We start from the raw sequence: 10,988 nt of genomic DNA, 5'->3' as shown, positions 1-10,988 counted from the left end.
ATTGAGAGGGGATCTGATTGAAACATACAGGATTATTAAGGGATTGGACAAGATAGAGACAGGAAATATGTTCCAGATGTTGGGTAAGTCCAGGACCAGGGGGCATGATTTAAGAATAAGGGCTAGGCCATTTAGGACAGAGGTGAGGAAAAACTTCTTCTACCAGAGGGTTGTGAATTTGTGGAATGCACTTCCAGTGGATGCCAATTCTCTGGGCACTTTCAAGAAGGAGCTTGATAGGTTTCTTATAGATAGGGGAATCAAGGGATATGGGGAAAAGGCAGGAACAGGATATTGATTGTTGAGGATCAGCCATGATCTCAAAATGTTGGTGCAGACTCGAAGGGCCGAATGGTCTACTTCTGCTCCTATTGTCTATTGTCAGTAAGATCTGATTCTAGGGGTACAAACATGTCAGGGTTTTGCTTGACTGCTCTGTGAAACAGTGCTCCGAATTAGACACCAGTCCCCAGGTATGCGTGAGAAGGATTTTTCAAGGTCCATCCCGGTGTCCTAATTAACCTTCTGGATGATCTGTGTGCCCCTGAAAATTATTCTGTCAGCACAATACAAACAAGATCTCCCTTCGAGATAAATAATTTAAAATTTCACTATGTTATAATGGTACTGATATTAAAAATGTCTCCAATTCTTTTTCAATGTGTTAGTATCATCCCTGACAGAATAGTTGTTGTATCATTTGGATCTTATAAGGATTTAGGACCTGAGCTTTGGGTTCATGGATACATAATATTTTAGTTCCAATATACAATCTACAGCTAAATAATTTTCCCCTTTTAGCACAGCACTTGCATATTTCAAGTAAAACAGACATTTTGATTCAAGGTAAGCATAAACTACGTATGTAACAACATTGTACATAACTGTATTATAGGTAATGAGATTGCATGCAGCACGCAGTAGAAAATTTCCATCAGCTAAGCAATGCTGGTTTGATTATGTATACGACATTTAAATGATTGAACAATACACCATTAAAGTTTTCCAATGACGTGGCTTATGGACTTAGAGCTAATTAAAAATTATTTTCTGAGCAATCTATGTCACACTGGAAAGTCGAAGAAGACTGTCTAAATCATTCTGCTAGCCTGCTGCTCTGAGCAATATTGTGCAGAAAGGTAATAAGTGGAGGTGAAGGGTTTGAATTTCGAATTGGACCTCCAATTGGGCATTAGTCAGGTATGAATCATAACACCTACCCAACCATTAGTTTGATGACCTTGCCTGAGTTTGCAGAAGTTTTTACCTGATGTGGACAACTCACTGGCCTCAGTTGTCCCAGGCGTTAGAACTGGAACTTGGAAGACTAGTGATAACTATGTCGAAACAATCATTAAAGATCTGTGTACAGACACTGATAGGTACATTTTAAGGGATGTTGTTCCTTAAAAACATGTGTCTATCCATGCTCATTAAAGTGCCAGTGGCTTTTACAAAAGCAACTGGTATTTTTGAAATACATATTTCGCACATTGCAAATGTTATTCTGGTAATAAAACTATCCAGAAAAACACTGCCGGTCAGAACAACTTTAACAGCAGGTATCCATGCCTATGTCAAGTGGTAGGCGGCACACCACTGAAACCCACCATTTTATGGATGGGTGGGTCAGTGTAGGCAGTGTTGAATGAGCTAGTATTGACAAGGAAGATGTTGCCTACTAATCCAGGCAATCTCCTGAAAACAGTGAAACACATGAGACTGCAGATACTGGAATCTGGAGCAACAAATAATCTGCTGTAGGAACTCAATGAGTCAAGCAGCATCTGTGGGGAAAGGAACTGTAGACATTTTGGGTCAAAACCCTACATTGGGACTGAAAGCAGCGAGGGGCTATACTGTGTACAATTCCTTTTCCTCCACAGATGCTAAGCGCAGCTCCAGTGCCTTGTACAATGACACCACTGATGTTGGATGAATCACAGGTGGCGATGGGTCAATGTACAAGAGCGAGATAGGACACCTGGCTGAGTGGTGCCACAACAACAACCTTGTGCTTAGTGTCAATAAAACTAAAGAACAGGTTGTTGACTTCAGGAAGAGAAAGAGCTCCAGTCTACTTTGGGGGATTGGCAGTGGAGAGATTCAGTAGCACCAAATTACTGGGAGTCAGCATATCAGATGACCTGTCCTGGGCTCAGCACATTGACGCAATCACAAGGAAGGCGCACTGGCACCTTTACTTTCTTAAAAGGTTAAGGAGGTTCAGCTTGTCACTGAACACTCTAACAAACTTCTACAGATGTACTGTTGAAAGTATTCTGACTGGTTGCATCATGGTCTGGTACAGAAAAAAACTGCAGAGAGGTGTGGACTCAGCCCAATACATCACGGGAACATCCCTCCCCACTGTCGAAAGTACCTACATGAGGTGCTGTCTCAAGAAGGCAACATCTGTCATCAAAGATCCCCACTATGCAGGCCATGCCATCTTCTCACAGCTGCCATTGGGCAGGAGGTACAGAAGCCTGAAATCCCACACCACCAGGTTCAAGAACAGATACTTCCCTCCAGCTATTTGGTTCTTGAACCAACCGGCACAGCCCTAATCACTACCTCAGTATGGCAACACTATGACCACTTTGACCACTTTGCACTACAATGGAAACACAATCATTCCCACCTACCTACATTCCCCCCTCACCTGGATTCACCTATCACCCGCCAGCTCATGCTCCTCCCCCACCCTTTTAATCTGGCTTCTGCCCTCTTTCATTCCAGTCCTGATGAAGGGTCTTGGCCCAAAACACTGACTGTTTATTTCCCTCCATAGATGCTGCCTGACCTGCTGAGTTCCTCCAGCAATTTCTGTGTTGCATTACAATGGGCTTTGTTTTTTTTTGTTCTAACTATGTTCTTTCTTGTATAATTCTGTATAATAATGTTTAACTTATGTTTTTCTTGTGAATGCTGCTTATATAATGCTATGTACCTGTGATGCTGCTGTAAGTTTTTTATTGCACCCGTGCATACATGTACAACAAACTTGACTTTGACTTTGCTGCTTGACCTACTGAGTTCCACCAGCAGATTGTTTGTTGCTCCTAAAAACATTGTCACATTTTGGTAGGAAGCAAAAAAAGAGAGTTGCAAGAATGGGTGACTTTTACTGGCAGTCAATGTGGCATCAGTCTATTGGGCATGGTTCTGCAATGGCCTCTCCAGATATCTTCACCCATTTCCTCAGTGGGGCCGACTTTCCATCATTCCCAAGCATTTCCTCTTGGACGAAATTGTTTCTTCCAGCGTGGTTGCCAGTGTAGTCTTCCATTGGATGTCTGGCTCCCACCTGGTCAGAGAGGCCCAGCAAATCACAGGCCCTCTCCCAGTGTAAGTGTAAACTGGACTGGCTGTCAAAGCTGTCACTGAAATTGAATGCTTGTGAACATTCAAAAAAGATATGGGAACTAATAAAATATAAAAATATTATTCAAAAAGTTAACATTAGTAAAAAAAAATGAATATTCAGAGCAGAACAGTGGCACAGTTAGTAGAGCTGTATTCTCATGGCTAATCTGGGTTCAATCTTGACCTCCGTGTGGAGTTTGAATGTTTCCCCCATTGACTGCCTTGGTTTCCACTGAGTGTTCCAACTCCAACGCCCATCCCAAACATGGGTGGATTGGAAGGTTAATTGCTTACTGTAAATTGTCCCTAATATGTGGGTGAGGGGTAGAATCTGGGACACAGTTGATGCGAATATGAGGAGAATAACTGACAGAACAAAATTCATGGGGAAGTGGGATTGCTCAGTGAGCCAGCAAAGACCCAATGGACTAAAATGTCAAAATGAAGTATGGAAATATGGAAATAAATTAAATTATTTTTTTTAATTTTAAATTTTATTTACAGTGTGGTAACAGGCCCTTCCGGCCCAACGAGTTCCCGCCACCCATTTTAAACCCAAATTAACCTACCCGTACGTCTTTGCAATGTGGGAAGAAACCGGAGCACCCAAAGGAAATCCACGCAGACACGAGAGAACATACAAACTCCTTACAGACAGCGACGGGAATTGAACCCCGATTGCTGGTGCTGTAATAGCATCGCGCTAACCGCTACGCTACCATGCCACCCCAAAAGAAGTTAAAGAACTTCTAAATATTGATATAAATCAAATAAATGGTCTACTAAACCTTCTGTCTGCAGTTTTAATTTCCCATCCTGTTGTACTCATTAACCCGACACAGTTTATGCTTCTCTGTTGACTGCAACTGGAATTCACCAGCACAGTACAGGTGCCAGGAGGCCAAGACACATCTGAATAGAAGGCTGCGTTTCAGGACATTCTCAAAGCCTGGACCATCCGCAGAGTTAAAGTTCAAGTGGTTCTGCTCAAAAGATCAGGGCTGATGACTTGCCTGGCAGGAAAGGTCAAAAGTGGAGATGTTCACTGATGACTGCAGAATGTTCAACTCTGTCTATGCTTCCTATTGCCTCAGGAAAACAGCCAACATAATCAAAGATCCCTTCCACCTCAGTCATTCTCTCTTCTCCCCCGCTTCCATCGGGAAGAAGACACAAAAGCTTGAAAACGTGCACCACCAGGTTCAAGAACAGCTTTTATCCCACTGTTATAAGACTCTTGAATGGACCTCTTGTATGATAAAGATGAACTCTTGATCTCACAAACTACCTCATCGTTGGCCTTGCACCTTATAGTCTACCTGCACTGCACGTTCTCTCTGTAACTGTAATACTATATTCTGCATTCTGTTCTTGCTTTTCCCTTTGTATGACCTCAACGTACTTATGTTTTGAAATGATCTGTATGGATGGCATGCAAAACAAAGTTTTTCACTATATCTCAGTACGTGTGACAATAATAAACCATTAATAAACCAAGTACCAATAACAAACTCCAATCACAACCCCTTAGAAAATTACACTGACCATACACCAGGACTTAGACAACATTCGGGCAAGGGATGCTAAGTGGCAAGTAATATTCATTACACATGTGCAAGGCAATGGCAATGTCAATCCAACTCCCTCTCCTTCCTTGGTTACCATTGACCAGAAAGTTAGCAGGAAGAGACACATAAAGAAACATGTCAATATTGTCCTTACAAGAGCAGGTTGGAGACCAGCGGCAAGTGTTCCCTCTCCTGGATATCATGGTGGAGCAGCATCCTCAAGTGCTATTTGTGTGGAATTTACATGTTCTATCCATGACCATGTAAGTTTTTGCCGGGTGCTCTGGTTTCCTCACGCATCCCAAAGATATGCTGGTAGGTTAATTACTCTGCTGTGTAGGTAAACAGCAAAAGGAATCAAAAGGATGGGCATGCAAAAGAAAGTTACACGGCTAAAGGGAAATAAGGGGTGGGGGGGGACTGATGGGATTTGCTCCACTAGGAGATGGCATGGACCTGATGGGATGAATGGCCTCCTTCTCTATTGCAGTAAGTAAATACATGTTTGGCCCCCAAAGCCCTTCCACTATCTACTCAGCATGAGTCAGAAATGTAACAGAATATTCATAACATTCCAGGATGAGTGTAGCTTCAACAATACTTGACAGTATTCAAATCAAAGTGACCACTCAGCAACCCCAGTGTACCATCCTTCCATCACTGCCGCACCATAGCTGCAGTATGTGTTGTCTGAAAAATACACGGCCATCACTCACCTACATTACTCCACTGTAACCTCCCAAACCTCTGATTGTTACTACCTAAAAGGGCAGCAGGCAAATAGGAGCACCCCATTCTCCAAGTGACACACGAACTGAGCTGAAATGTAATACTGGAGCTCCCTATCCTATCGCACTATGGGAATAACTTCACTAAAACAAGTGATTTCCTCAGGAGGCTAAAGAAACTTGGCATCTCCTCATTGACCCTCAACAATTTTTATTGGTGCACCATAGGAAGCATCCTTTCCAGGTGCATCACAGCTTGGTACGGCAACTGCTCTGCCTGAGACCACAAGAAACTGCAGAGAGTTGTGGACATAGTTCAGCACATCACAGAAACCAGCTTCCACTCCACGGACTCTGCCTACACTTCTCGCTGCCTTGGTAAAGCAGCCAACATAATCAAAGACCCCACCAATCCTGACATTCTCTCTTCTCCCCCTCCCATCTGGCAGAAGATACAAAAATATGAAAGCACGTACCACCAGGCTCAAGGACAGCTTCTATCCCACTGTTATAAGACTATTGAATAGTCCCCTAGTATGATAAGATGGATGACCTCGTATCTTATTGTCTGCCTACACTGTATTTTCTCTGTAACTGTAACACTTTATTCTGCATTCTGTTATTGTTTTACTTTGTACTACGTCGATGCACTGTTATAATGAAGTGATCTATATGGTTTTTTCACTTTTTTTTACTGTGCCTCAGCACATGTGACAACAACATACCAATTTACCAATTTGAAGTGATTTACAGAAGACCTTTGATGTGTAATATTTGTCGGTCTTATCAATGATGCCCATGTCCTATTATTGAATAATAAGTGATACGAGCCAGAGTTCATGTAACTGATAAAAACACAAGAGACTGCAGATGCTGGTATCTGCAAAAGTGCAGATGTTCACTGATGAGTGCAGAATGTTCAATTCCATTCACAACCCCTTAAAAAATTACGCTGACCATACACCAGAATTTGAGGCAGGGTCAACAATTCCTTTTCCCCCACACATCCTGCTCGGCCACTGAGTTCCTCCAGCAGATTGTCTGTTGCCTATATAACTAATTCTGCATGGTCAATTCCATAGCTGCAGATGGGGTAGGATGGTTACAGTAAGTGCACCCATTCTACTTCTGATGCTGTCAGTTGCCTGAAGTCACCCATCCCTGACTGCAATGCTTCTCTGTTCTTCTTTCACAGAACATATCTAACCAAACATTCCCATTCAGTTATCCATTGGTCCAATAGCTCCAGAAAATTACACCATTTGGCACACGGTTCCTGATCAAATGAAATGAAGGAGAAGTGAATTATTTTGAAAAGAAAACAAAGATCCCACCACTATTCTTAATGTAAGATTCTTTGTGCAATTCATGAACGCCACATCTGTTTTAAATCAGTAGGTGCTGGCTAAGTGCTAATCTGGTGTGAAAAAAGGAAGTTGTGTAGATCTGTAAGTAATGACATCGGGGCTCAATTACAACATAATTAATATTGAACTGTTGGGAAATGTTGGTGTCAGCATAAGAACCAAGTAGAAAATTTGGTGATGCATACGACGGACAGAAATCTAATTCAATGCATTTCGAACCATTGTATCTGAAGTATCTGATACAAAAACTTGCATCAAAAAGCTTCCCTTTCATCTTACAGGGTAGAAAACATCTTTGTCACTGAATTCCCCTTTGTCAGCTCTTGAGTGGTATGAAAATAACACACAGAAGTCACAAGCAATACAAATATGAAATAAATGCGGCTTAACAAAATAGGCAAAGTTAATCAATGAAACCAACAACACTAAACAAGGTGTGGAGAAACAAATTAATGCTTCAGACTGATACTTATTTGTAACAATGCCTCAGTTCATTGGAACTTTTAAAATCCACTGATCTCTGGTACGTTATTAACAAAAATGTGTTTGAACTTAACATTAGATTACAGGAATATGAAGTATAAAACATTAAGTCATAACACCTATTTATTATGAGCTCCAATAATGAGCTCCAGTATGTGATATCAGATAAATCTATCAGTAATCCTGGTTTTGACCACAGGCATTTCGATATCTTTTGTGGGTTATATATTTTTCTCAATGTAACATTTTTATATTTATTAATGTTCTTATGTACAGAAATCTACAGCAACTTATCAAACAATACTACTCTAATATTATAGAAAATTATCAAATACCTGAACAGATTAAATATGATGTAACTAATGCAATGAACAGGAAAAGGAAAAAGGAAAAAAAACAAAAACAAATTCCTGTGTTGACTTCTACTTTACACTGTGAAATAGCACATTATATTTCGATAGAAATAGACTTGAAATACATAGAAGACTCCAGTAATTAACTGGATTTTAGAATACTTGTGTTCCACTGAAGCTGAGGCACAATTGTTCACATGTTTACATGTGATTCATATTAATCATTTCAATGATTTCGACTGTGGATCTCTGCCAAAGTTAGCTATAGTATTTGGTTCAATTTGCCAATGACACTAAAGTACAGCAAATGACAAATTGAAAACGTAGTAAATACTAGAAATACTCAATGGGCCAGGCTGCACCTTTATAAATGTTGTTTTTCACAGCAATGCTCGAATATATATCCACAAAACACCCACCAGTAAATTACTGACTGGTATATTTTAAGACAGATACCGTTAGGAACTGGTTCAGAACAAATGAGATGTCATTGCAACTTTAACAAGAAAAAGCTGAGTAAACCCGATCTCAACTGTAGTAGAAAGGGTTAGAGCGATATGGGCCAAATGCGGGCAAATGGGACGATCGTAGATGGGAATCTTGGTCAGTATGGACTAGTTGGTCCGAAGGGCCTGTTTCCGTGCTGTATGACTCTGACTCTATGAAGCAAAACAATCATCATTGCACAAAAAAATCACAAAAAAAGAGAAAGAGTAATTGCTCCTTTATAAAACTAATTGCATGTGATAAATCATTCAACTCTTCATTAAAGACAATGGAGTACAAATCTGATTTTTGTTTTATGTGTTAAATACTTGATATAGTAATGCTGGAACCACTCACCAGGTCGAGCAGCATCTTCGGAAAGAGTAACAGAGCTAACATTTTGCGTTAAAGATGGTTTGTCAATTTATGGTATCTGCAGTTTTTGAGATTTACATTCCCATGACTTGACAACAATGAAGCAGGTCATCTGATCTAATTTCTTCTTATATAACTGAATGTCAAATATTGTTTGACAATATTCCTGTGAAGATTCCTGCAATGCATTCCTATGTTCACTACAGCAAGCTTTTCACACAGAGGGCATTTTTTACTTCAATAAATTAATTGTCACATTGTAGCGATGGGCTACACACTGAGCTAAGAATAACGACATGTCGTCGGTGGGTTGAACTCGAGACTGGTTTAATCGAATCTTGCCGCGCTGGCTTTTAAGCAATTAAGTTCCTGCGCTTGACACACGGCGATGACGTCCGAGGTGCGTCAACCGAACCTCTTCCTGTGCGCGGGCTTTCTCCCCTCACTGTTGAAGAAGAAGGCCCAGCGCCATTTTGTGGCTGGCCTGTCTGCTGGTTCAGTCTTCGGAGCCGGTTCACTTGCATTGAAGGTGGGTCACCACATAATTCCCCCCCAAAACTGGCAATAAACCCCCAAAGTCCACAGGCTGGATCAGTCGCTGTTTGGGTGGTCTGCCTCTGCGCCGCGGAGCCCGAACCTCTACTGGCTGCACCAAGTCCACAAGGGCTGGTTTGAGCCGGTCCACCGTGAAAACCTTCTCTTTCCACCCAATGTCTAGAATGTACGTGGACCCGTTGTTCCTGAGTACCTTGAACGGTCCCTCGTACAGCCACTGTAGCGGTGTCCAGTGTGCGCCCCTCCGTACAAATACAAACTTACGGTCCTGCAGGTCTTTGGGTACACAGGTGGGGACATGTCCATGCCGTGAAGTCTGTACGGGGGCCAGGTTGCCGAGCCTCTAGCGTAGTCTGTCCAGGACTGCCGCGGGTTCTTCCTCTTGCCCCCTTGGGGCTGGTAGGAACTCTCCTGGGACGACCAGGGGTACGCCGTACACCAGCTCTGCTGACGAGGTGTGCAGGTCCTCTTTGGGTGCTGTGCGGATTCCAAGCAGGACCCAGGGGAGCTCGTCCACCCAGTTAGGCCCTTTCAGGCAGACCATGAGAGCCGACTTCAAGTGAAGGTGGAAACATTCCATTAGTGGATTCGACTGTCGGTGGTAGGCAGTTGTGTGGTGTAACCGTGCTCCCAACAGGCTGGCTGCGGCCAGCCACAGGCTGGAGGTGAACTGGGCACCTCTGTCGGAGGTAATGTGGGCCAGTACCCCGAAGCGTGCTACCCAGGTTGCAATCAGTGCTCGGGCGCAGGAATTGGCGAAGGTGTCATTGAGCGGGGCCGCCTCTGGCCATCTCGTGAACCAGTCTACCATAGTTAGGAGGTACTGCGCTCCTCTCGACACCGGCAGGGGCCCCACAATATCTACATGAACATGGTCGAACCTCTGGTGGGTGGGTTCGAACTGCTGCAGCGGAGCTTTGGTGTGCGGCTGCACCTTGGCCACTTGAGACTGCATGCAAGTTTTGGCCCATTCACTGACCTGTCTGCAAAGGTCGTGCCACACGAACCTGCTGGAGACAATCCGGATGGTTGTCCCGATGGATGGGTGCACTAAACCGTGTATGGAGTTGAAAACTCACCGCCGCCAGGCTGTCAGGACGATGGGGCGAGGTTGGCCGGTAGCCATGTCACACAGGAGGGTCCTCCCACCAGGGCCTACTAGGAAGTCCTGCAGTTGCAAACCCGAGACTGCTGTCCTGTAGCTGGGCAACTCGTCATCTACCTGCTGCACCTCCGCTAGCGCTGCATAGTCTACACCCTGGGACAGGGCCTGGATAGATGGTCTGGAGAGTTCGTCCGCCACGACGTTGTCCTTTCCCAAGACATGCTGGATGTCCGTCGTGTACTTGGACATGTAGGACAGATGTCACTGCTGGCAGGCCGACCAGGGATCAGACACCTTCGTGAACGCGAAGGTCAACGGTTTGTGGTCCGTGAATGCGGTGAACGGCCTGCCCTCTAAAAAATACCTGAAATGTCAGATGGCCAGATATAGTGCTAACAGCTCCCCGTCGAAAACACTGTACTTGAGTTCAAGTTGCAGCAGGTGCTCCAGCACCCCACCGACTGCCGTGTTGGATGCGTCCACTGTGAGGGCAGTTGGAACGTCCGTTCTGGGGTGCACCAGCATCACGGCATCTGCCAAGGCTTCCTTGGCTTTGACGAAAGCAGCTGCGGCCTCTTCGTCCCAAGTAATGTCCTTGC

Source organism: Pristis pectinata, chromosome 16 (genome assembly GCF_009764475.1).
Source record: "Pristis pectinata isolate sPriPec2 chromosome 16, sPriPec2.1.pri, whole genome shotgun sequence".
Lineage (NCBI taxonomy): Eukaryota > Metazoa > Chordata > Chondrichthyes > Rhinopristiformes > Pristidae > Pristis > Pristis pectinata.
Note: the sequence above shows the minus strand (reverse complement) of the source record.